This window comes from Bos indicus x Bos taurus, chromosome X, assembly GCF_003369695.1.
Source record: "Bos indicus x Bos taurus breed Angus x Brahman F1 hybrid chromosome X, Bos_hybrid_MaternalHap_v2.0, whole genome shotgun sequence".
Classification (NCBI taxonomy): domain Eukaryota; kingdom Metazoa; phylum Chordata; class Mammalia; order Artiodactyla; family Bovidae; genus Bos; species Bos indicus x Bos taurus.
The window spans coordinates 46,977,419-47,003,765 of record NC_040105.1 but is presented as its reverse complement, the minus strand read 5'-3'; the positions used below and the strand labels follow the sequence as shown (position 1 = coordinate 47,003,765).

Genomic DNA, 26,347 nt, shown 5'->3' with positions numbered 1-26,347 from the left:
GACCAGATGCCATGATCTTCATTTTCTGAATGTTGAGCTTTAAGCCAACTTTTTCACTCTCCTCTTTCCCTTTCAAGAGGCTTTGTAGTTCCTCTTCACTTTCTGCCATAAGGGTGGTGTCATCTGCATATCTGAGGTCATTGATACGTCTCCCAGCAATCTTGATTCCAGCTTGTGCTTCTTCCAGCCCAGCGTTTCTTATGATGTACTCTGCATGTAAGTTAAATAAGCAGGGTGACAATATACAGCCTAGACGTACTCCTTTTCCTATTTGGAACCAGTCTGTTGTTCTATGTCCAGTTCTAACTGTTGCTTCCTGACCTGCATACAGGTTTCTCAAGAGACAGGTCAGCTGGTCTGGTATTCCATCTCTTTCAGAATTTTCCACAGTTTATTGTGATCCTCACAGTCAAAGGCTTTGACATAGTCAATAAAGCAGAAATGTCTATTTGTGTCTTTTGCCCATTTTTTGATTGGGCTGTTTTTTTTTTTTTTACATTAAGCTGCATGAGTGTTTGTATATTTTAGAAGTTAATTCTTTATCCATTGTTTTGTTTGCAAATATATTTTCCGATCCTGAGGGTTGTCTTCTCGTCTTCTTTATGGTTTCCTAGCCTGTGCAAAAGATATTGATTAGGTCTCATTTGCTTATTTTTGTTTTTCTTTTTCTTTTTTGGGGCTTTTAAATTAGTTTTAATCGGAGGATAATTACAGTATTGTGATGGCTCTAGTGTAGGAGATGAGTCAAAAAAAAAAAAAAAAAAAGATCTTGCTGTTATTTATGTCAGAGTTTTTTCCTATGTTTTCCTCTAAGTGTTTTATACTGTTCACCATATATTTAGGTCTTTAAACCATTTTCAATTTATTTTTATGTATGGTGTTAGGTAGTGTTCTAATTTCATTCTTTTGCATGTACCTGGCCAGTTTTCCCAGCACAACTTATTGAATAGGCTGTCTTTTCTCCTTTGTATGTTCTTGCCTCCTTTGTCATAGATTAGATGACCATAGGTGTATATGAGTTTATCTCTGGGCTTTCTGTCCTGTACCACTCATCTATATTTCTGTTTTTTGTGCCAAAACCATACTGTCTTGATTACTACAGCTTTATAGTATAGTCTGAAGTCAGGGAGCGTAATTCCTCTAGCTCCATTTTTCTTTCTCAAGATTGTTTTATTAGTGGCTTTTGTGTTTTCATACAAATTGTAATTTTTTTTTAATTCTGTGAAAAATGCTTTTAGTAATTTGATAGAGCTCACACTGAATCTATAGATTGCTTTGGGCAGTACAGTCATTTTCAAATATTGCTTCTTCCCAGCTATGAATATGGTGTATCTCTTCATCTGTTTGTGTTATCTTTGATTTCTTTCATTGGTGTTTTATAGTTTTGAGTACAGATGTTTTGGCTCATTAGGTAGGTTTATTCTTAGGTTTTTTTTTTTTTTTTTTCTTTTTGTTGCAATGGTAAATGGGGTTGTTTCCTTAATTTCCCTTTCTGATCTTTTATTGTTAGTCTATAGGAAGGCAAGAGATCTCTATGCATTAATTTTGTATTCTGCAACTTTGCCAAATTCTTTGATTAACTCTAGTAGTTTTCTGGTGGCATCTTTAAGCTTTTCTATGTATAGTATCATGTCATCTACAAACAGTGACAATTTGACTTCTTTTCCAATTTGGATTCCTTTCATTTCTTTTTCTTCTCTGACTGCCACGGTTAGGGCTTCCAAAACTATGTTGAAAAATAGTGACGAGAGTGCATATCCTTGTCTTATTCCTGATCTTAGAGGAAATGCTTTCAGTTTTACAGCTTTGAGAATGATGTTTACTGTGTTTGTCATATATGGTCATTATTATGTGAAGGCAGATTCCCTCTATGCTCAATTTCTAGAAAATTTTATCATAAATAGGTGTTGAATTTGTTAAAAGCTTTTTCTGCATCTATTGGGGTGATCATATGGTTTCTGTTCTTTAATTTGTTAATATAGTGTATCACATGGATTGATTTGCATATATTGAAAAATCCTCGCATCCCTGGAATAAATCTCACTTGATCATGTTGTATGATCTTTCTAATGTGTTGTTGGATTCTGTTTGTTATTATTTTGTTGAGGATTTTCAGCATCTATATTTATCAGTGATATTGGTCTGTAACTTTCTTTCTTTGTGATGTCTTTTTCTGATTTTGGTATCAGGGTGGTGGTGGCCTTATAGAATGAGTTTGGGAATTTTCCTCCTTCTGTAATTATTTGGAAGAGTTTGAGAGGTTAGGTGTTATTTCTTCTCTAAATGTTTAATATAATTTGCTTGTTAAATCCTCTGGTTCTGGGCTTTTGTTTGTTGGAAGATTTTAAATTACACTTTCAATTTCATTATGTTTTATTGATTTGTTTATATCTTCTAATTATTCCTGATTCAGTCTTTGAAAGTTGTGCCTTTTTTGGAACTTGTTCATTTCTTCAAGGTTTTCCATTTTGTTGTCATTTAGTTGCTTATGAATAGTATCTTATGATCCTTAGTATTTCTGTGGTTTCAGTTGTAAGTTCTTTTTCATTTCTAATTTTATTGATTTGATTTCTCCCCCCTTCTTGATGATTCTGTGTCAAGATTTATTAATTTTATCTTAAAGAATCAGCTTTTAGTTTCATTGATCTTTGCTATTATCTTTGTTTATATTTCACTTATTTCTGCTCTGATCTTTATTATTTCTTTCCTTCTACTAATTTTGGAGTATTTTTTTTGTTGTTCTTCTTTCTCTAGTGGCTTTAAATGTAAGGTTAATATTGTTTATATGATGTTTTACTTATTTGTTGAGGTGAGATTAAATTGCTATAAGCTTCTGTCTTAGAACTGCTTTTGCTGCATCCCATAGGTTTTGGGTCGTCATGTTTTCATTATCATTTGTTTTAATGTATTTTTAATTTCCTGGTTTTTTTGTTGTTGTTGTTTTGTTTTTAGTAACCTCTTGGATATTCAACAGCACAGTGTTACAAACTTCCATGTGTTTGTATTTTCTACAGTTTTTTCCCCTGTGATTGATTTCTAATTTCATAGCATTGTGGTTAGAAAAGATTCTTGATACAATTTCAATTTTCTTAAATTTTCTGAGGCTTGGTTTTTGACCTATGATATGATCTATCCTAGAGAATGTTCCATGGGCACTTGAGAAGAAAGTTTATTCTGCTGCTTTTGGGTGGATTGTCCTATAAATATCAATTAAAATTTTCCGGTCCATTGTGTCATTTAAAGCTTCTGTTTTCTTATTAATTTTATGTCTGGATGATCTGTCCATTGGTGTAATTGGGGTGGTAACCCCCCCAACTATTATCATGTTACTGTTCTTTTACAGCTGTTAGCATTTTCCTTGTGTATTGAGGTGCTCCTATGTTGGGTGCATAAATATTTATAATTGTTATATCTTCTTAGATTGATCCCTTAATCATTATGTAGTGTCCTTCCTTATCTGTTGTAATAGTTTTTATTTTAAAGTGTATTTTAACTGATAAGAGAATTGCTACTCCAGATTTCTTTTGATTTACATGGAGTATCTTTTTCCGTCCTCTCACATTCTGTCTCACATATGTATTCCCAGGTTTGAAGTGGGTCTCTTGTAGACAGCATATATATATGGGTTTTCTTTTTATATCCATTCAGCCAGTCTTTGTCTTTTCATTGGAGCATTTGATCCATTTACATTTAAGGTAATTATCGATATGTAAGTTTCTATTACAATTTTTATAACTGTTCTGGGTTTGTTTTTGTAGGTCATTTTCTTTTTTTTTTTTAATTTTATTTAATTTTTAAACTTTACATAATTGTATTAGTTTTGCCAAATATCAAAATGAATCCACCACAGGTATACATGTGTTCCCCATCCTGAACCCTCCTCCCTCCTCCCTCCCCATACCATCCCTCTGAGTCGTCCCAGTGCACTAGCCCCAAGCGTCCAGTATCGTGCATCAAACCTGGACTGGCATCTTGTTTCATACATGGTATTTTACATGTTTCAATGCCATTCTCCCAAATCTTCCCACCCTCTCCCTCTCCCACAGAGTCCATAAGACTGTTCTATACATCACTGTCTCTTTTGCTGTCTCATTCACAGGGTTATTGTTACCATCTTTCTAAATTCCATATATATGCGTTTGTATAACCCTGTGAACGAGACAGCAAAAGGTCATTTTCTTCTCTTGTGCTTCCTGTTTATGGAAGTTCAGTTAGTATTTCTTGTGAATCTGGTCTGGTGGAGCTGAATTCTCTTAGCTTTTGCTTCTCTGTAATGCTTTTGATTTCTCTGTTGAATCTGAATGAGATCCTAGTTGGGTAGAATAATCTTGGTTGTATGTTTTTCTGTTTCATCACTTTAAATATATCCTGCCACTCCCTTCTGGCCTACAGAGTTTCTGCTGAGAAATCAGTTAACCTTATGGGGATTCCCTTGTATGTTATTTTTTTGCTTTTCCCTTGCTGCTTTTAACATTTTTTCTTTGTATTTAGTTTTTGTTAGTTTGATTATGTGTTTTCTTGTGTTTTTCCTAGGGTTTATCCTGTGTCGAACTCTCTGCTCTTCCTGTACTTGGGAGGCTATTTCCTTTCCCATGTTAGGAAATGTTTTGATGATAAGCTCTTGAAATATTTTCTTGATCCTTTCTCTTTTTTGTCTTCTTCTGGGACTGGTATAATTTGAGTGTTGGTGTGTTTTATGTTGTCGTACATATGTCTGTGAGATTGTCTTCAGTTTTCTTCATTCTTTTTTCTTTATTTTGCTCCTTGACAGTTTTTACCACTATTCTATCTTCCAGTTCACTTATTCATTCTTCTGCTTCAATTAAGCTGCTGCTGCTGCTAAGTCGTGTCAGTCATGTCTGACTCTGTGAAACCCCATAGACCACAGCCCACCAGGCTCCGCTGTCCCTGGGATTCTCCAGGCAAGAACACTGGAGTGGGTTTCCATTTCTTTCTCCAATGGATGAAAGTGAAAAGTGAAAGTGAAGTCGCTCAGTCGTGTCCAACTCTTAGCAACCCAATGGACTGCAGGCTATCAGGCTCCTCCGTCCATGGGATTTTCCAGACAAGAGCACTGGAGTGGGTTGCCATTGCCTTCTCCAAATTAAGCTGCTATTGAATCCTTATAGTGTATTTTTTTTTTCATTTCAGCTACTGGGTTGTTTGCCTTCCCAGGTGGCTCAGTGGTAAAACATCTGCCTGTCAGTGCAGGAGCTGCAGGTTTGATCCCTTGGTCAGGAAGATCCCCTGCAGAAGGAGATGACAATCCACTCCAGTGTTGTTGCTTGGCAAAATCCCATGAACAGAGGAGCCTGGCAGGCTGCAGTCCATGGGGTCACAGAGTCAGACATGACTGAGTGACTGAGCTTGCCCACATTGAGTTGTTTATCACTGCTTGTTTGTTCCTTAGTTCTTGTTGGCTCTTGTTAAACAGTTGTTGTATTTTCTTGATCTGTTGCCTCCATTCTATTTCTGAGATTATGGATCATCTTCAATCATCATTCTGAATTCCTTTTCAGGTAGGTTGCATATTTCCTCTTCATTTACTTCGTCTTTTAGGTTTTTACCTTGTTCCTTCGTCTGTAACCTATTTTTTTTTTGTTGTCTTATTTTTTGTTGTTGTTGTTTGTTTTTTGATGGATAGGGCCGTGTTCTTGTCTTACTGGTTTGGCCTGAGACATTTAGCATTAGAGTTTTCAGGTGGTTGGGTAGAGCCAGGTCTCAGTGCTCAGATGAGGACCTCCAGGAGAATGCACTGTAATTAATATTCCCTGGGGTCTGAGGTTCTAAATTCATTCAGTGGCTTGGAGTCAGTTCTCCCACCACAGGAGCTTAGGCCTGACCCTTGGCCTGGAAACCAAGATTCCATAAGCTATGCAGTGCAGAAGAAAAAGAGCCAATCAGTAACAAAGAATTAAAAACATAATTAGAAAAATAAAAATATATATATTAGAAGAAAAATATAAATGAAATAGCAATAAGTACACAATAGCAATAAATAAATAATTTTTTAAAAAGGCCCAGAAAAGGTTGATTGTGGGGTGGTGGTGCTTATGCAGGAGTGGAGCCTGGGCCTGGGGCGTGGGGCTTAGGGGGTTGGCTAGATTCAGAATCAGTGCTGCAGGAAAAGTCCCTATGGTGGCTTTTGGGGGTAGGGCTTAGTCTCAGCACAGTTGAAGGGGGCCTTAGAGGGTGGAGGTTTAGGCCAGGGACCCCAGAAGACTTGCTTGGGGCCGAGCAGGCAGGGGAAATACTGGTTGCTCCACTCCTACCCCGGAAAAGTCTCTCCTAGTGCCTACTGATCCCATCAGTATGGGTGGGTCACTCTCACTGTGGGAGCCCCTCCCCTCCCCCAGCCACCCCTTAAGGGCACCCTTTTGTCTCTCTTCTAGTTTTCTTACCCCCTTCTCCTTTGCCTCCTTAGACATGGGGTATCTCCTCTCAGCCACTCGCCACTCAGCACCGCACAGCCGACAAGGTCAGGAGCATGGGCCGTGAGGAGACACCCCATGTCCAAGGTCAGAGAAACTCCAGTAAGATGGTAGGCACTGAGAGAGGGCATCAGAGGGCAGACAGAAACCACAATCACAGAAAACTAACCAATCTAATCACATGGACCACAGCCTTGTCTAATTCAATGAAACTATGAGCCATGCCATGTAGGGCCACACAAGATAGATGGGTCATGGTGGAGAGTTCAGACAAAATGTGGTCCACTGGAGAAGGGAATGGCAAACCACTTTAGTATTCTGGCCTTGAGAACCCCATGAACAGTATGAAAAGGCAAAAAGATAGGACGCTGAAAGATGAACTCCCCAGGCCAGTAGGTGCCCAACATGCTCCTGGAGATCAGTGGAGAAATAACTCCAGAAAGAATGAATTGACAGAGCCAAAGTGAAGACAACATTCTGTTGTGGATGTGACTGGTGATGGAAGCAAGGTCCGATGCTGTAAAGAGCAATATTGCATAGGAACCTGGAATGTTAGGTCCATGAATCAAGGCAAATTGGAAGTGGTCAAACAGGAGATGGCAAGAGTGAACATTGACATTCTAGGAATCAGCGAACTAAAATGGACTGGAATGGATGAATTTAACTCAGATGACCATCATATCTACTATTGTGGACAAGAATCCCTTAGAAGAAATGGAGTATCCATCATAGTCAACAAAAGAGTCTGACATGCAACACTTGGATGCAATCTCAGAAATGACAGAATGATCTCTGTTTGTATCCAAGGCAAAGCATTCAGTATCACGGTAATCCAAGTCTATGCTCCAACCAGTAATGCTGAAGAAGCTGAAGTTGAATGGTTCTATGAAGACCTACAAGACCTTTGAAAACTAACACCCAAAATAGATATCCTTTATATTATAGGGGACTGGAATGCAAAAGTAGGAAGTCAAGAAACAAGTAACAGGTAAATTTGGCCTTGGAGTACAGAATGAAGCAGGGAAAAGGCTCATAGAGTTTTGCCAAAAGAATGCACTGGTCATAGCAAACACCCTCTTCCATCAACACAAGAGAAGACTCTACACATGGACATCACCAGATGGTCAACACCGAAATCAGATTAATTATATTCTTTAGAGCCAAAGATGGAGAAGCTCTATACAGTCAGCAAAAACAAGACTGGGAGCTGACCGTGGCTCAGATTTTGAACTCCTTATTGCCAAATTCAGACTTAAACTGAAGAAAGTAGGGAAAATCACCAGACTGTTCAGGTATGACCTAAATCAAATCCCTTATGATTATACAGTGGAAGTGGGAAATATATTTAAGGGACTAGATCTGGTAGAATGCCTGATGAATATGGATGGAGGTTCTTGACATTGTCCAGGAGACTGCGATCAAAACCATCCCCAAGAAAAAGAAATGCAAAAGAGCAAAATGGCTGTCTGAGAAGGTCTTACAAATAGCTGTGAAAAGAAGAGAAGCCAAAAGCAAAGGAGAAAAGGAAAGATGTACTCATTTGAATGCAGAGTTCCAAAGAATATCAAGGAAAGCTAAGAAAGCCTTCCTCAGTGATCAGTGAAAAGAATTAGAGGAAAACAATAGAATGGGAAAGACTAGAGATCTCTTCAAGAAAATTAGAGATACCAAGGGAGCATTTCATGCAGAGATGGGCTCAGTCAAAGAAAGAAATGGTATGGACATAACAGAAGCAGAAGATATTAAGAAGAGGTGACAAAAATACACAGAACTGTTCAAAAAAGATCTTCACTACCCAGATCATCACGATGGTATGATCACTCACCTAGAGCCAGACTTCCTGGAATGTGAATTCAAGTGGGCCTTAGGAAGCATCACTACAAACAAAGCTAGTGGAGGTGATGGAATTCCAGTTGAGCTGTTTCAAATCCTGAAAGATGATGCTGTGAAAGTGCTGCACTCAGTATGCCAGCAAACTTGGAAAACTCAGCAGTGGCCACAGGACTGGAAAAGGTCAGTTTTCCTTCCAATTCCAAAGAAAGGCAATGCCAAAGAATGTTCAAACTACTGCACAATTGCACTCATCTCACATGCTAATAAAGTAATCCTCAAAATTCTCTGAGCCAGGCTTCAGCAATACATGAACCGTGAACTTCCAGATGTTCAAGCTAGATTTAGAAAAGGCAGAGGAACCAGAGATCAGATTGCTAACGTCAGCTGGATCATCAAAAAAGCAAAAGAGTTCCAGAAAAACATGTATTTCTGCTTTATTGGCTATGCCAAAGCCTTTGACTGTGTGGATCACAGCAAACTGTGGAAAATTCTGAAAGAGATGGGAATACCAGACCACCTGACCTGCCTCTTGAGAAATCTGTATGCAGGTCAGAAAGCAACAGTTAGAACTGGACATGGAACAATAGACTTTTTCCAAATAGGGAAAGGAGTACATTAACGCTGTGTATTTTCACTCTGCTTATTTAACTTATATTCAGAATGCATCACAAGAAATGCTGGGCGTTATGAAGCACAAACTGGAATCAAGATTTTCAGGAGAAATATCAGTAACCTCAGATATGCAGATGACAGCACCCTTATGGCAGAAAGTGAAGAAGAACTAGAGAGCCTCTTGATGAAAGTGAAAGAGCAGAGTGAAAATGGTGGCTTAAAGCTCACATTCAGAAAACTAAGATCATGGCATGCAGTGCTATCACTGCATGGCAAATAGATGGGGAAACAGTGGAAACAGTGGCTGACTTTATTTTGGGGTCTCCAGAGTCACTGCAGATGGTGATTGCAGCCATGAAATTAAAAGACTCTTACTCTTTGGAAGAAAAGTTATGGCCAACCTAGACAGCATATTAAGAAGCAGAGACATTAGTTTGGCAACAAAGGTCCATGTAATCAAGGCTATTATTTTTCCAGTAGTCATGTATGGATGTGAGAGTTGGGCTATAAAGAAAGGTGAGCACTGAAGATTTTATGCTTTTGAACTGTGATATTGGAGAAGACTCTTGAGAGTCTCTTGGATTGCAAGGAGATACAACCAGTCTGTCCAAAAGGAGATCGGTCCTGAGTGTTCATTGGAAGGACTGATGCTGAAGCTGAGCCTCCATTATTTTGGCCCCCTGATAGGAAGAACTGACTAACTGGGCGGGGCGGGGGGAGGGGGTGGGGGACAAAAAACCCTGATGCTTGGAAAGATTGAAGGCAGGAGAAGAAGAGGACAACAGAGGATGAAATGGTTGGATGGTATCACCGACTCAATGGATATGGGTTTGGGTAAACTCCAGGAGTTGGTGATGGACAGGGATGCCTGGCGTGCTGCAGTCCAAGGGGTTGCAAAGAGTCGGACACGACTGAGTGACTGAATGGAACTGAACTCCTCCCTTGTCTCCAGGACCCTTGCAACTGGAGGGGGCCTCAGAAGTTGGAGGTTCAGGCCCAGGAACCCGGCAGGCTCCCCTGTTCGAGTGGGCAGGGAAAATAATAGCCATTCCCTGCTCCTCCCCAGTCACTGGAAAGTCTCAGTCCCTGCTGATCCCCTCATTGTGGATGGGTATAGGAACCCCTCTGCTCCCTCAGCTACCCCTGGCAGACACTGGTCCCATCTCTCCTTTACTTTTCCTTCCCTGCTCCCTCTCTCCCATGTCCACAGGACCTGTGTAGCCGGAGAAGGCCTCAGAGAGCAGAGGTTCATGCCTGCGTCCCAGGCCGCACTCTGGTGCCTGAGTAGTTCCCTTTTGATCCAATGATTCCCCAGAGGTCTCTTCCTGACTCTGCTGATTCTCTTGCCATGAGTGGGCCCCTCTGAACATGGGAACCCCTTCCTTCTCTCAGCCACCTTTCAGGGTTGCCAGTTCTATCTGGCCTCCACTTCTCGTCCCTCCTACCTTTCCCCCACACCCTCCCCAGTTGTGCGAGGGTTCCTCTCATTTCCTTAGATGTCTGAGGTTCCTGGCCAGTGCCTGATAGGTGCCCTAGTTGTGAGGAGATACAAACTCTATGTCCTCCTACTCAACCAGTTCGGCTCTGCCCTCTAAAGGGGGCATTTTAAATTTAATATCCCCCTAAGGTCAAGAAATCTGTTTCCAAAGCATTCCAAAATTTTGAGCAACTCCAGAAGCATACTTGCTCTCAGTGTAAATGTTAATGCGTTTGCCAAAGGCCAAAGTGAAGGTATGAGTGAGTGAATACAGTTCAGTGTGCTAGGCTGAAGAATCAATAGGCAGAGCACTGGATTCTGTTCCAGAGAAGGCAGTAGTGATACCATTTCAAGCTTTCAGATGTCCATCATTTCATAGGTAGAAACCATCAGGGAACCAAGAAATGTTAGGGTTGTCTAAAGGTGTTTCTTATAAATCTGGCTATGGACCTACTATATTCACATTATTTTTCAAGAAATCTCTAGAACTTTTTTTTCTGTAACACTGAAACTGTATTTACCAAACACTAATTTCCCCTCCTGCTTCCCTGGTGGCTCAGATGGTAAAGAATATGCCTGCTAATACAGGAGATACAGGTTTGATCCCTGGGTCTGGAAGATCCCTTGGAGAAGGGAATGGCTACCCACTGCAATATTATTGCCTGGAGAATTCCATGGACAGAGAAAGCTGGGGGGCTACAGTCCATGGGTTTGCAAAGAGTCAAACACGACTGAGTGACTAACACTAACTGTTTAAAAGTGTTTTTCAAGCCACCCTACCTGCTCTTAAGATAAAAATTTATATGAAGCTTTCCTAAAAGCAGATAACTTTTGGCTTGACTTCCAAGAAGCTGAAAACCAAATTTAGTGTTCAGTCATATTAACTACATTAGCCCTTGTATGTAGCATTATTGCTTCCTCCTCCTTTTCATGGCTTTGATTTTTTTTTGTTCTGATAACCTGATTGTAGATTTATCTTTTATTAGAAACCATCTCAAATTAGGAATGAGGCAAGGTCAAAATAAATCAATATAAAACTGGTAAAGTGTTTTTCTATATCAAGGAAATGTAATTTCTAGGGATGAGGGTCGTGCTCCTCTTCCATTTCTCAGAAGTCTAAATTCAGTTGGCTTTACTTTGATCCTTTCAATCAAGGAAAGTATAATGTAGTGGGAGAAACCCTGGACAGAGCCAAGTTTGAATTACAGATATATTATTTCTTAACTCTGAGTTCTTGGCCAAATCACTCAAAAGACCTGGGTCTCAGTTTCCTCATTTGTAAAATGGAGATGATGTCTAAATCTTGGGACTATGATGAAGATTAAGATAAGTTATGATAAGGGACTGACAGAAATTAAATGTTCTATGACTATGTATTCCCTTCTCTATCAGAGCCGAACAATTGTATATATATACAGAGGAGCCTGGCAGGCTGCGGTCCATAGGGTTGCAAAGAGTTGGACACGGCTGAAGTGACTTAGCAGCATATATCATATCTATATCTCCATCTCTCTCTCTCTCTCTCTCTCTCTCTCTCTCTCTCTCTCTCTCTCTATATATATATATATATATATATATATATATATATATATATATATATATATAAAATCAGTCCTGGAAGGTCTCAAAAAACAGCCTATCTCAAAAAGGAGTATTTTCCTGAGCATCCTGAGTCCCAAGGCTCTTGGTACTTACAGTAAAGAGAAGGGCTACCCAGGAAGCCCTGGTGGCAGTGGTCTGATATTTTATAGGAATTGAAATTGTTTTTTTTTTCACTACCAGAACCTCCTCTTTTGATCTCACTTTGTAATTGGAAAACCACAGCTAAGCTGTCATTCCTAAAAACCATTGCCCTTATTTTAAAGTTGTCTTTTTAGAACTTATTTTTTGGTTTTGTGGTGCAATAATATTTAAATGCTTTAGAAAGAGTTTTTGATAATCTCCAAAGACATTTTCATTAGTTGAGAAATCCATACAGGACAGGGAGTCAGGAGACCTGGTCTGATATTGACATGCTGTGTGATCTTAGGTTTTATTTTCCTTGTGGATTAAATAATAATATCTAACCTTTATTGAGCAATCACTATGTACCAAGCACTATTCTAAGTGGTTTATGTAAATATTGCATATTTATATACTCATTTAAGACACACAACAATAACTATTATTATCCTCATTGCAAAAATAAAGAAATCAGGACCCGAAAAGCTTAAGTAACTTGCTGAGGGTCAGAAATGAAGCAGTATGTGACTCAAAAGCTTGTGCTCTTAACCCCTACAGTATACTGCTTCAATAAAATGAGCAGATTGGATTATACCAACATTTCCTAAACTTTGTTCCTAGTGACTACTAGTCCCACAAGATAAGTTGTTAAAAAAAAAAAAAGATTCTAAGGTAAAATATGTTGACACTACAAACACTGGAGATTGCTAATGAATTTTCACCTATTAAAGTCTCTGAGAAACCCTGCAGTAAAGAAACCTACTTATAAAGCAGTATTTCCCTAACCTGACCACAGAACTCTGTGTGTGTATGTGTGTGTATATATGTGCGTGTGCACATGCATGCACACCTATTAACATCCTGTGGAACGAGGGTTTATAGAATATGTTTTGAGAAATACTGGCGTTAATCTGGAAGATTCATTCTAACTCTTAAGTGCTTCCAGCACTTAATAATGATAGGTATGTGGACTGTAAAATGCAGTATTCCTCTATGAGTATCAATTTTTTTTAATTGGAGGGTTGATAAAAATTAGGGGGTGATGAGGCATAAATTCAAGGCTAGTCTATGGTGTATTTTTAACACTTGCTTTAAATGACCTTGTATATCTTGACACAAAGGACTTCATTTGTCCTCTACCTTTTCCTTTCCTTCTCCCTACTCTATTGTGTATTTTCTCACTTAATACTTAAAATAAGAGACCTTAATCAGAGGTGCTTGTTGTGAAAGTAGGAGCAAGTTTTTTAATATATGCAGAGTTCAGCAATTGTTTTCATTGTCAGAAAACAACTGTCAGAACTGATGCTACATGGAGTAGGGCTTATGTGGAACATGGGCTGTTAGATATCATCATGCTATTGGTCCTCCTGGAGCCAGATGTCCTATCTTTTATTTTTGCAGTATTTCCAATTTATTATCAATAATTGTGGCAAATAAGGATAATGAATAGATTCAGAGACCTCTGAAGCACACCTGATTTCCTTCCTCCCTTCCTGGAAGAGAAAGGGGAGAAAAACATGGTTTATGATCCATAGCTTCTCTAAGAGCAATGATCTAGTAAATATCTGCATGTTCTGTCTATAGTCCTGGTGTGCAAAACTAAAAAAGCAGCTGGGTGGCCTTACTGGGAATTAAAGTCTCTGTAGTGCTTGGTGTCGGTCATCTTCTTCTCTCTTTGCTTTCTCTCCATCTCTCTCTCTCTTTACTCTCCATCTCCTCCCTTCTTTCTCTCTACTTCTTCCTTTTTCTCCCTCTCTTCTCTCTCTCTTTCCCCTCTCTTTCCTTTCTCTTCCCTTACCCTCCTGTCATGTCTTTTAAGTCTCTTCCCTGCATTTCTTTTTCTCTTTCCCCTGCTACACACACACACACACACACACACACACACACACACGAAAAAAGCACACCAGGCAGAGACACTCTTACTGCACTCTTTTAGAACCAGGGGTGTCCCTGGTGCCCATGAATGGAGAAAGGGGTGGGTCTGAGTAATTGCAGGGCTAAAAGTTCCCACCTGCTAATAGACACAGGTTCCCTGCAGTGTGAAGCGCTATAGGAAGTTCACATTAACAATTTCAATACCAACAATTTCCCTCTCCTCTGAGGCACTTAATAACCTTTACACATGGACATTGTGGCTTTTTGGTAGATAATGCCCTGGGCCTTCACTGGAACTCCTTTTGAGTGACCTATTTTCCCCCTTGTTGAACATCCTTCCATTCAAAGCTGCTTGTCCTGGGACAGGTAGAAGAGCACTAAAGATGCTTTATAGTTTCAATTTCTACTCCTCATCCTCTGCCATTATTTTCCTGAGATGTGACTTCTTATTCCTGAGTGTGAGAGAATGAGCTCCTCTTCCAACTAGCACTGATGTCTTCTATTAACCTAATCACAATATAGTTCCTTCTAGCAACAGCAAGCCTACTTCCTTTTAACTCAATTAGCTGAAGCAATTACATGTTTTTACCAAACTGTTCCCTGCCACTTCTCTGGCTCTCTTCCCCTGAAAAGCTTTGTTTCCTGGAAGTAATTAAAACCTTCTGCCACCGCCATAGCTGCTGCTGCTGGAACCACAATGAAGTGAAGTTGCTGAGTCATGTCCGACTCTTTGCGACCCATTGGACTGTAGTGTACCAGTCTCCTCCCTCCATGGGATTCTCCAGGCAAGAGTGTTGGACTGGGTTGCCATTTCCTTCTCCAGGGGATCTTCCCGATCCAGGGATCGAACCCGGGTCTCCTGCATTCCAGGCAGACGCTTTAACCTCTGAGCCACCAGGGAACCACCATAGCCACCTTGGTTTCATGGTTTGGCAAAGTATTGGTCTTTACCACCATAGGGGTCAGAACCTCTGCCTCCAAAGTTTCTTCCTATCATAGGTCCAAAATTTGAATATTGATTGTTGTAATTGGCAAAATCATGGCTTCTTCCACCTCCAAAATTACTTCCATTATTATCAAACCCATTATAACCATCCCCACATCCACCATATCGACCACCACCATGATTGCCACCAAAGCCATCATGACCACTGAAGTTTCCTCCACAACCAAAGTTATCATTCCCACCAAAACCATCTCCTCGACCACCACCACAGTTTCTAGAACCACTTCAATCTCTGGCTGGATGAAACACTAGCCATCTCTTGCTTAGATAGGGTTTTCCTTACATCACAGTTGTGACCATTCACAGTGTGGTTTTTCTGAATGACAGTCTTGTCTATGGAGTCATGGTCATCAGAGACTACAAAAGCAAAGCCTCTCTTTTGACCACTGCCTTGGTGGTTTTGATTTTGATCACCTAAGTTTTCCCATACTGTTCAAAATAATCTCTTAGGTGATGTTCTTCAGCGTCTTCTTTATTGTCACCAGCAAAAATCTTTTTCACAGTTAAGTGGGCATCAAGTCTTTGAGAATCTTCTCCTGAGACAGCCCTCTTTGGTTCCACAACTCTTCATCCACCTTGAGTGGCCTTGCACTCATGGTTGCATCAACTTCCTCCACAGTGGCATATGTAACAAACCCAAAACTTCTGGAGCACTTGGTGTTTGGATCCCTCATTACCCACATAGTTTGTGAGCATTCCTCATTGCTCAAAATGACTCCTTATACTCATTGGTTGTTTCAAAGCTCAAACCTTCCATGAAGAGCTACTGCAGCTCTTAGGGAGACTCACTTAGACATGACAGCAGTGGAGAGGGAAGTCTGCAATGATGCTTACTCGGCGGTGTCCATGGGCAGAAAGGCCCATGTAATCTTTAGAGTCAGTTTGTTGATATGTGTAAAATAACTTGCTGGGATTTTGATTGGAATTGCATTGAATGTATAGATTGAGTTGGGAAGAACTGATATCTTGATAATACTGAGTCTTCCTGTCCATGTGCATGAAATATCACTCAATTTATCTAGATTTGTTTTTAATCAGAAATTTGTAGTTTTCAGAATATCTTGTAAATATTTTGTTAGATTTTATACGTAAGTAATTTTGGTGCTACTGTACATTATATTGTGTTTTGAATTTCAAGTTCCAATTGTTCGTGGACAATATATAAGAAATCTATTTTTGTATATTAGCCTTGTATGCTGAAACTTAAGTATAATTGCTAATTAGCTCCTGGAGTTTCTATTTTGTGTATGTTGATACTTACACAACTTATCAACTTATGTTGATATTTTCTACATAGATAATCATCTGTTCTACATAGATAATCATGTGTTCTACAAAGACAGCTTTATTTATTCCTCTGTATGTTCATACCTTTTCATTTTTGACTTATTTCATTAACTAAGACTGCCAATACACTGTTGAGAGCAGACGTACTTGCCTGGTTCCCAATCTTAGCAAGAAAAATCTAGTTTCTAAGTATGATCTTAGCTGTAGGTTTTTTGCCAGTGTTCTTTATCAAGTTGTGAAAATTACCCTCTCTTGCTAGTTTGTTGACAGTTTTTATCCTAGATAGGTGCTGGATTTTGTTAAATGCTTTTTCTTCATCTATTGCTATGATCTTATGTTTTTTTAAATCTTTAGTTCATTACTGTGGTGAATTACATTAATTGATTTTCAAATGTTGAACCAGCCTTGTATATCTGGAACAAATTTCATTTGAACGTGGTATATAAGTTTTTTTTATACAGTATACTGTTGGATTTCATTTGCTAATTGTAATGGGTTGAATTCTGTCCCCCAAAAGTTAAGTATGTTGAAGTCCTAAACTCTAGTACTTCAGATTGTGACTTATTTGGAGATAGGGTCCTGACAGAAGTAATCAATTTAAAATGTGGTCATTAGTAGAGGCATTGCCTTTAGACTAGGCAAACTAATAATAATAATTTTTCTTGTTGTTGAGGATTTTCCTTCTGTGTTTGTCAGAGATATAAGTCTACACTTTGTCTTTCTTCTTCCTCCTATTCTTCTTCTTTTAAGAATATTTGATATAGGATATATCCTCAACATATTTTTAAAGTACATAATACATTATTGTTAATTATGGGCACAATATTGTGCAGTAGAATATTTCCTTTTTTCTAATGTCTTTTCCAGTTTTTCTCTTAGGGTAATCTGGCCTTGTAGAATGAATTAGGAAACAGTTCTCCGATTATATTTTCTGGAAGAGATTGTAAAGAATTGTTGTAATTTCATGTTTAAATGTTTGATAGGATTTACCAGTAACCCCCATCTGGTCCCGATGCTTTCTGTTCTGGAAAATTATTAATTACAGATACAATCTCTTTAATAGATATAGGTCTACTCAGATGATCTGTTTCTCCTTGGATGAATTTGGTAGATTATGTCTTTCAAGGTATTGGTTCATTTCATCTAGGTTATCAAATTTGTGGGCATAGGATTATTCACAATATTTATTTATTGTTTTTTTAATGTCTGATAGTGGTGGCTCCTTTTCTATTTCTGATATTAGTAATTTGTGTTTTTTTTTTTTTTTTCTGTTTTCTACTTAGTTAACCTAGCTAGATATTTAACAGTTTTATTGATCTTTTCATAGAACCAGCTTTCTTTGTTACTTGCCTATTTGTCATTTCATTGATGCTTATTTTTATTATTTCTTTCCTTCTGCTTACTTTGGATTTAATTTGCTCTTCTTTTTCTCGTTTCCTAAGCTTAGATTATTAATGTTAAATTTTTTCTTTTTCTGCGATCAGTGCTATTAATTTCCCTCTAAGCATTGCTTTCACTGCATCTCATACATTTTAAAAGTTGTATTTCAATTTCCATTTAGTTCAAAATATTTAAAAAATTTCTCTTGAAGCTTTTCCTTTGAACCATGTGTTATTTAGAAGTATATTATATAATCTCAATGTATTTCGAGATTTTGCAGTTATCTTTCTATGGTTGATTTCTCATTGAATTCATTGTGTTAAGAGAGGATACTTTGTGTGAATTCTGTTCTCAGTTTATTTAAGGTGTGCTTTATGGCACAGAACATGGTCTGTCTTGATGCATGTTCCATGTGAGCTTGAGAAAAATGTATTTAGCTCTCATTGGATGAAATATTAAATAGATATCAATTAGAGCTAATTGATTGGTGGTACTGTTAAGTTCATCTATGTCCTTACTGACTTTCTGCCTGATGGATTTATCAATTGAGGGGTGTTAAAATCTCCAATTATAATAGGGGATTCATTTATTTCACCTTGCAGTTCTATCCATTTTTGGCTCATGTATTTTGATGCTCTGTTTTCAGTATACACATTAAGGATTGTTGTGTCTTCTTGGAGAATTGACCCTTTTATCTCTAAGTGGTATCTTTCTTAACAATCCTGATAATTTTCCTTGCTCTGAAGTCTTGCTTTATCTTCTATTAATATAGCTGCTCCAACTTTCTTTTGATTAGTGTTAGCATGGCCTATCTTTCTCTTTCCCTTTTCTTTTAATGTATGTGTATCTTGATGTTTAAAGTAGACTTCTTATAGTCTATTTTTATGTACTCTGAAAATCATTTTTCATTAATGTGTTTAGACCATTGATTTTAAAGTGATTATTGATATTGATGGGTTAATGTTTATCAGTTTACTACTGTTTATTAATATTTATTAATGTTTTTATTCATTACCCTTGACCTTTGTTTTTTTTTTTTTTGCCTTCTCACTTTAACTGAGAATTATATGTAATTCTAACTTTTTTTTTTCTCTCAGCATAAGAATTATACTTTTTTCTCATTTTTCAGTGGTCATCTTTGAATTTGTACTATAAATTTACAAGTAACCCAATAATTCTATACCATTTCATGGGTACTGTAAGCACCTTTTAACAGATTATTACCAATTTCTGCCTTATGTCCCTTATAACATTGTTGTCATTCATTTCACATATCTATAAGTTATAATCACCAAAATATTCCTCTTATTATTCTGAACAAACTATTAACTGTTAGCTCATTAAAAAATAAAAAAAAAATTTCATTTATCCCTTCTCTAACATTCTTCCTTTATGATGTTCAAGTTTCTGGCCTGTATCATTTTTCCTTCTCTCTGAAAAGTTTTTAATAGTTCTTTCATGAGAAGTTTACTGGTAACAAATTACTTTATTTTTTGTCTGTTTGAAAAAAGTCCTTATGTATCCTTCACATTTGAAGAATAATTTCCCTAGAGTACAAGCTTCTAGCTTGGCATTTTTTTTTCTTTCAATACTAAATATTTTATTCCACTATCTTTTTGTTTTCTTCGTTGCTGAAGAGAATTCCAGCGTAATTCTTATTCTCTTTCCTCTGTACATAGTGTTTTTCTTTTTTTTCCCTCCTCTGGCTTCTTTCAAGATTCTTTGGTGTTTATCATGCATGCTGTTTTCTAGATCTGATTTAGATTCTATTATTAATTTTTTTGGAAATTCTTAGTCATTATTGGGTCAAATATTTCATTTATTCCTTTCTCTTTTCCTTCTCCTTCTGGTAGTCTCATTACATATGTGTTATATCTTTTCTAATTATCCCACTTGAATATTCTTTTTCATTTCTTTATCTCTTTTCACTTCAGTTTTAGAAGTTTCTTTTGACATTTTGTTAAGTTTACTTACTCTTTTCTTGGCTGTTTCTAATCTATTGATGAGCCCATGAAAAGCATCTTTCATTTCTGTTACAGTGTTTTAAGATTTCTAGCATTTCTTTTTTACTCTCTCTTGGAGTTTCTATCTCTCTGCTTACATTACCCATCTGTTCTTACATGTTGTCCACTAAGCCATGAGAACCCTTAGAATATTAATTATAGTTATTTTAAATTCTGATAATTCCAAGATTTATGACATATCTGAGTCTGGTTCTGATGCTTGCTCTGTCTCTTTAAACTGTGTGGGTATTTTCTTTAAGTATGTTTTAATTGAAAGCCAGCCATGATGTACTAAAAGGAGTAATGTTTCCCATGGAGGTTTCTGCTTCTGGTCTTCTGTTTGAATAAGTTGTGATTCTCTGTGTTCATTTTTCTCTCCAGTTTGGGGACAGCAGTTTGTCTTGTGATACCAGTTTTCTGATGAATCTAAGAAGAGTTGCTGATTTCCAGTTTGTTCAGCTTTTTTTTTTATGTTAGGGTAACAGTGATGTCTTCCAAGCTCCTTACATGCTCATCTAAGAACTGAATTTTATGAAGTCTCCATTCTTTTTTAAATCTATAATCATGATTTTACACCAGTTAACCCACCAAAAGTATTCATCAAGGTCACCAATGGCCTCTGAGATCTTGATACATTATTAATATTCTCTTCCATGTCTTCATCCTTCTTTTCTTTATCCTTTTTTTCTGGCCTGGAATCATGCTCATGTCTCCATTCTATAAGACCCTTTTTTAGCAAAGGGGTCTCTCTGTAACTACTTCTTTCTTTCCTAACAAACTTCTCAAAAGAGTAGTTTATGCTCACTCTCTGGAGATAGCTGTATCTGTCAGGAACTTTTCAGTTAAGTTTCCGCTCTGACTCCTTCACTGAAAGTTCATTTGCTAAAGTCAACAATGACTTCACTCATTGCTGTGTCATATGGACATATTTAATTCTTCGTCTATTGAGCCTACATGAAACTCCATTCCTTTGGCTTCCAAGAGACCACTCTCTATTGTTTTTTTTTTTTTTTTTTCCCTCGTACTTCAGACCATTACTTCTGCTCTTTGTCTGCCCTATACATATTATAGTCCCCTTTGAGTTCCATCTTTGGCCATCTTTCATGTCATTCTATACATATTTCCTTGGTGATCCCATATTCTCCCATGATTTTAAATCAACATAAAGTAACAATTCCAAATGATTTTCTCCAGACCAAATAACTTCTGGTTTCCAGATCTGGATATATATTCTATAAATAGCCATCTTGAACTGAATATCTAATAGATATATTACACTCTGAATGTCTCAAAATATACTTAATATTATTTTCTGTCTCCACTGGTTGCAATTTTAGTGATAACACCATCACCCACCATCCACCCAGTCACCATGCCTGAAAGGCATCTTAGAGTTCTCCTTATCCTTTATGCCCCATGTTTAGTCAGTCATCAGCCCCCTTTTTTCCTTCTAAATACCCTTCTGATATATTCTCTCCTGTATATAACTATTGCCACTCTTGTGTTCAGATACTCATCTTTTCTCACATGAATTGCTAGCTATAAGAGCCTTGTTTCTGATCTGATTTCTACATTGCTGCCAGGATGAGGTTTCAAAAATACAAATATGACCACATTAGTCTTTAGTGCAAATGCCTTATGTACCTCAAGTTTCCTTAAGGAGTTAACAAATTTATTCACTTGGCATACAGAACTTTTAGATCTAGTCCCTGTCTGTCTCTCTAGCCTACTTCCTGACTCCTTCTCCACTCCCACTTTAGATTGGCTCCTTGTTTCAGTGTATTCTCAATTGTACTTGGAATGTTGTTCCTTTCTCTACTCCCTGCTGAATTCCTTCTTGTCTTTCAAAACTTAAGCATACTGATTGAGGCTTATGTAGTGACTCTTCTATAAAAAGAGTCTCCCTTTGTTGCCTTCCATCTCCTAGACAAAGATCACTCCCTTTACTGTAGCAATTCTATATATGTTATACATAAGGATATAGCTACACACACCAACCTAGCTTTTTATTTCCTGTTTTACATGTGTATTTTTTTCTGTATTAAGATTGAATACTCTTTGAGGGTAAAGAGCATGCTTAGGCATCTTGAATTCCATAACACTTGGTACAGTGCCTGGCATATATTAGATGCTCAAGAAATATTTGTCAAATGGGTAGATGAATGCAGGGTTTGTGCCTTATTTCCCCAGAAACACCTAACTCCATAATTTGAAAGTAGCAGGTGCTTAATAAATGTTGAGTGAAGGAACCTTTGAAAATTTGGTTCTAGTTGTCTCCCAGGTGTATCTTTCTGAAACTGGGAACTCTGATTGCTCCAGGCTCTAGTCATGCCTCTGTTTTGACATTTATCATAGGCTGTCTTGTGTTATAGCAAGCTGGGTCCATGTTTGTGTATACTTAAGAAATTATAAATTCCTGGGGGTTCAGGGCCATATACATTCTTCTTCTACTTTCCCATAATATGCTTGGCACATGATTTGATACATAGTAGGTATTCAGTAAAATATTATTGAATTAAATATAGCTTTAGTTATTTGTATTTTCTCTGGTATGTGACTCTGGGATACAGTGAGTCTCAAGATACCTGGGATGCAGTGAGTCTCAAGGAAACTTAGCTTCTTTCCTTGGGCCCATGGCTGTACCATCTTCCCAATAGATCAGCAGTCTTCAAAATTAGTTACATTTGCAGGAAGTTTCCCATGGCAGTTGCCTTGTCTCTCCTAATCTATCCTTGCCAAAAAAGAATGGACTATACTTTGGCTTGGGTATATTTGTTTTTTCCCTTAGCTTCCATACCTTTACCACAGTTTCAGTACCCTTCATTTTCTGTTTTAGAGAGAAGGCCATAGGGGTAGGAGGTCTTCAGTTTCCTTCCCTTCCCTTCTCCAACCATATTCAGTGCTATGGTGTGAATGTTTGTGTCCCCCCAAAGTTTATAAGTTGGGGTCCTGATCTACCTAAGGTGATGGTGTTGGGAGGTGGGATCTTTGGGAGATGATCATGAGAGTGGAGCCCTATTGACTGGGATTAGTACCCTTATAAAAGAAGCCTTAGAGGGATTCCTCACCCCTTCTACCATGTGAAGATACAACAAGAAGTTGGTGACCTGGAAGAGGGCTCTCTCCTGACCATATTAGCACTTTGATCTTGAACTTTGCAGCCTCCAAAACTGTGAGAAATCAATTTATGCAGTTTATAAGCTACCCTGTCTTTGGTATTTTGTTATAGGAGTCTGAATGGACTAAGACAGTTACTTTCCTGTCTCCAACCAAACTCAGTTAGTTCATCTGTGGCAGTACAGAGTAATGGTTAAGAGTGTGGGTTCTTGCTTTCTTGACGTTCCTTGCCACTTATCTGTGCAGTCATAGATGAGTTTAGCTAACCTCTTTGAGCCCAATTTACACATATATGAAGTGGAACTAACAATAACACCTATCTTATAGGGTTATTATGAGAATTAAATAAGATAACATATGTAGAATATAACACAGCACTTAGCATCTTTTCTCTTTGTTCCCTCTTTTGGGTTGGAACATATCCCATAGATAGCTGTTGTTAGGGTCAGTGGATTGATTGGCCAAGACTCTGGGAATTATTGTGTCTGGAAGTGAAATATATCCTGTTCTTTGGATTTATGTATATGCATTTTAATTTGTTATAAAAAATATTAAGCCCTTGAACACTTGGCCATTTATTCCACAGAAATGGAAAATTATTTTCATTCAGAAACTTGTCCATGAATGTTCTTTATTTGTAATAGCCCCAAACTGGAAACTACCTACATGTCCTTCAGTGAATAAGTGATTAGACATATTTTGGTGCATCCATACAATTGGAATACCGCTCATCAATAAAAAGAAACACAGTATTAATATATGCAAAACTTGGATGGATATTAAGCAAATTATGTTGAGTGAAAAGAACCAATCTCAAATGTTATACCATGAATAATTCTCTATTTCCAGAACTATTTTTTTTTCAAAATAACATTGTGGGGGTTGAGAACATATTGGATTACTGTTTGCCAAGAGTTAAGGATAGGTAGATGGAGAAGGGTGAGTGTGACTATAATGGAATAGCATGAGGGCATCTTGTGTTTTATCTTGATTGTGGTGGTAGTTATACAAAGCTATACATGTGATAGAATTGCATAAAGCTACACACACAGTATATAATTATAGAATGTTTACGTGCTGTACATGAATAGGTACATTTATAACTGGTTCAATCTGGATATGGTCTCAATTGAAGCAATGCCAGTTTCCTAAAGTTGATGTTTATTGTGTTTGCAGGATGTTAAATTGACAGTGACTGGGTGAAAGGTTCATGTAAACTTTGTAACAGTGAGAATACTGGACCACAGGACTATGGGATCATACTTATATATGATCTTGATAATGTTTCCATATTGCTTTCTAAAAGTGATACAGCATTGCAATCAGCAATGTATAATTATACTAGTTTTACCACCATCTTGCCAACATAAGGTATTTTGCAAGTTTCATTAGTGCAAAATTGTGGTTCCATATCACTTTAAATTATCACATCTGTCATTACTAGTGAGAGCTTCCCTGTTGGCTCAGTGATGAAGAACCTGCCTGTGCAGGAGATGCAAGTTTGATCCCTGGGTCGGGAAGATCTGGAGATGGAAATGGCAAGACACTCCAGTATTCTTGCCTGGGAAATACCATGGACAGAGGAGCCTGGTGGGCTATAGTCCACGGGGTCGCAAAAAAGTCGATGTGACTTGGCAACTAAATGATAACAACATTATTAGTGAAATTGAACTGTTCAAGTTTTTATTTCCCTTTGTGTGAGTTATCTGTTCATATTATTTTTCTACTGTTTCTGTTAAGGTTGTTAGGCTTTTCTTATAAATGCCAAGGTGTTATTTATATTTTACAGGAATGTAAAATAATGAGAATATCTTTGATATCAATAATTATGATATTCTTCTTATTGAAACACAGAATTGTAAGAAAAACAATCAAGTACCCAGTAGATAAATGGCAATACTGTTCATAAATGTCTCTAGGAAAAGAGATGATACCATCTCTCTGTCATCCCTTTTAGCCATATATATTTCTTCTGCATGGTAATTTTTCACAAGACAAAACATGGTCCACTGGAGAAGGCAATGGCAAACACCTTCAGTATTCTTGCCTTAGAACCTCATGAACACTATGAAAAAGTGAAAAGATATGACACTGAAAGATGAACTCCCCAGGTCAGTAAGTGCCCAGGATGCTACTGTAGAAGAGTGGAGGAATAACTCCAGAAAGAATGAAGAGATGGAGCCAAAGCAAAAACAAAGCCCAGTTGTGCATGTGACTGGTGATGGAAGTAAAGTCCAATGCTGTGAAGAACAATACTGCATGGGAACCTGGAATGTTAGGTCCATGAATCAAGGTAAATTGGAAGTGGTCAAACAGGAATAGCAAGAGTGAAATTGACATTTTAGGAATCAGTGAACTAAAATGGACTGGAATGGATGAATTTAATTCAGGTGATAATTATATCTACTACTGTGGGCAAGAATCCCATGGAAGAAATGGAGTAGCCCTCATAGTCAATAAGAGACCAAAATGCAGTACTTGGTTGCAATCTCAAAAAATGACACAATGACCTCTGTCTGCTTCCAAGGCAAACCATTCAGTATCAGTAATCCAAGTCTGTGCCACAACCAGTAATCCTGAAGAAGCTGAAGTTGAATAGTTCTATGAAGACCTTCTAGAACTAACACCAAGAAAGATGTCCTTTTCATCATACAGGACTGGAATGCAAAAGTAGGAAGTCAAGGGAAACCTGGAGTAACAGGCAAATTTGGCCTTGGAGTACAAAATGAAGCAGGGCAAATGCTAACAGAGTTTTGCCAAGAGAATGCACTAATCAGAACAAACACCCTCTTCCCACAGCATGAGAGAAGACTCTACATATGGACATCATCAGATGGGCAATACCAAAATCAGATAGATTATATTCTTTGCAGCCAAAGATAGAGAAGCTCTATACAGTCAGCAAAAACAAGACCTCAAGCTCCCTGTGGCTCAGATCATGAACTCCTTATTGCCAAATTCAGGCTTAAACTGAAGAAAGTAGGGAAAACCACCAGACCATTCAGGTCTGACCTAAATCAAATCCCTTACAATTATACAGTGGAAGGGACAAATTCAAGGTATTAGATCTGATAGAGTGCCTGAAGAACTATGGATGTAGGTTCATGACATTGTACAGGAAGCAGTGATCAAAACCATCTGCAAGAAAAAGAAATGCAAAAAAGGCAAAATGGTTGTCTGAGGAGGCCTTACAAATAGCTGAGAAAAGAAGACAAGCTAAAGGCAAAGGAGGAAAGGAAAGATATACCCATTGAAATGGAGAGTTCCAAAGAATAGCATGGAGAGATAAGAAAACCTTCCTTAGTGATCAATGCAAAGAAATAGAGGAAAACAACAGAATGGGAAAGATTAGAGATATCTCCAAGGAAATTAGAGATAGCAAGGAACATTTCATGCAAACATGGGCACAAAAAAGGAATGAATTGGTATGGATCTAACAGAAGCAGAAGATATTAAGAAGAGGTGGCAAGAATACACAGAAGAAATACACAAAAAATATCTTCATGATCCAGATAACCATGATGGTGTAATCACTCACCTAGAGCCAGACATCCTGGAATGTGAAATCAAGTGGGCCTTAGGAAGCATCACTACAAACAATGTT

The 26,347-nt window shown here is 37.8% G+C and overlaps 1 protein-coding gene and 1 non-coding gene across 4 annotated transcripts in view; one reads left to right on the top strand and one right to left on the bottom strand.

Annotated features, from left to right (window-relative positions):
- MTMR8 (myotubularin related protein 8) overlaps positions 1-26,347 on the top strand; it is a 317,771-nt gene that overhangs the window by 8,955 nt on the left and 282,469 nt on the right. The window lies entirely within an intron of this gene.
- TRNAS-GGA lies at positions 14,780-14,851 on the bottom strand. Its single transcript has one exon. It is a non-coding gene; the product is annotated as a tRNA-Ser (tRNA).